Source organism: Aegilops tauschii, chromosome 4 (genome assembly GCF_002575655.3).
Source record: "Aegilops tauschii subsp. strangulata cultivar AL8/78 chromosome 4, Aet v6.0, whole genome shotgun sequence".
Taxonomy (NCBI): Eukaryota; Viridiplantae; Streptophyta; class Magnoliopsida; order Poales; family Poaceae; genus Aegilops; species Aegilops tauschii.
The window spans coordinates 316,092,098-316,093,429 of NC_053038.3; positions in this window are offsets into that span (position 1 = coordinate 316,092,098).

Sequence of the window (1,332 nt, forward strand, 5' to 3'; positions counted from 1 at the left end):
GCTTGGATGTGTTCTCGGTGAATGAAATGAGATGTTGGCGGCTAGGGTTGAAGATGACTTATATGGAGAGCCTCCCTAGTCTCCTCTCTTGATGGGCTTCATCCAAGGCCTCAAGATGAGCCTAATCCTCTCTCAATCTCTTCTTTACAAGTCAAGGATCCCGTGGGATCAAACGGGGACAAAATCAGTGAAGAATCTCATATGTAAGGGCAATTTCGGAGCTATGTGCATGTCAAACGGCCGCTTAAACGACCCCGTGTGGTCATTTGGAACGCCGTCTTTTGTGCTGATTTGTGATGTCCTTCTCCGGTAAAACGGCTGTCATTTCTTCATACGAACTCAGAATTTGATGTTCTTAGCCTTGTTCGATACGTATGAACGACACCGATCCATTTTTGGTCTTAGATCTTGATTTGGAGTGCTTTGGAAATATGACTTTTTCTGACCTTCAAAATGGCTAAGTTTGACCCATGGTTGACTCTGTGTAAATCCCATTCTTGGTCCTTTCATCGTGCTTGGTCCTAGGTTGCCCCAAAACACCTGTGGACACGAGAAAACAAGGAAAACTAACAAAAACTAAATAAAACACTAAAAGTGCAATGCTCATAATGAAAAGGGTAGATACCGGTAATCATGCATAATGGACAACTATTTGGTTCAATGGGACATGATATACGAAGAGAACATGCAACAAATGAGGTCTAAAAATGCGTAAAATATAGAGCCATCACATTCAACCGAATGTTAGCTTCATCTTCTGGAGTGGGAGTCTCAGGATGTGGAATGGTGTATCCGTTCTACACTGATGGCTTGTAGTCTGATTTTCATTCTTCCTTGCCAGTAAACACAATCATTTCCATCGAAGATAGGAAATCTTGCAGAGTACGAGTATCTGCCTGCATACGACATACTAAAAACTCTAAGGTTGTTAGACCTTTAATAAACAAAGATAGGGAGTACCTGCTCTGATACCAATTGTTAGGACCGAGAGTATATCGACCAGAGGGGGCTGAATGGGAGATTAAAAAATTCTTGCGAATATTTGAATCGAGCCCAAACACATCAGCGGAAAAGATTCGTAGATAAGTAACTAAGCAAGGATCCTACTGAGGAACAAATCTTTCAAGATAGAACACAATAATAGTTTGAGCATATTAGAGAATTGGCTTAACTATCACGATGGTAAAACAATACACTACTAGTTGTAGCAACATGAGGGAAAACTAGAGATGAATAGCGAGGGAAAAACTACCATAAGTGAATTATCTGTAACACTAAATGGTAGCTAAACCGAGCAAGATATGATTCAAAGATTGAGTGCAAATGATAAAT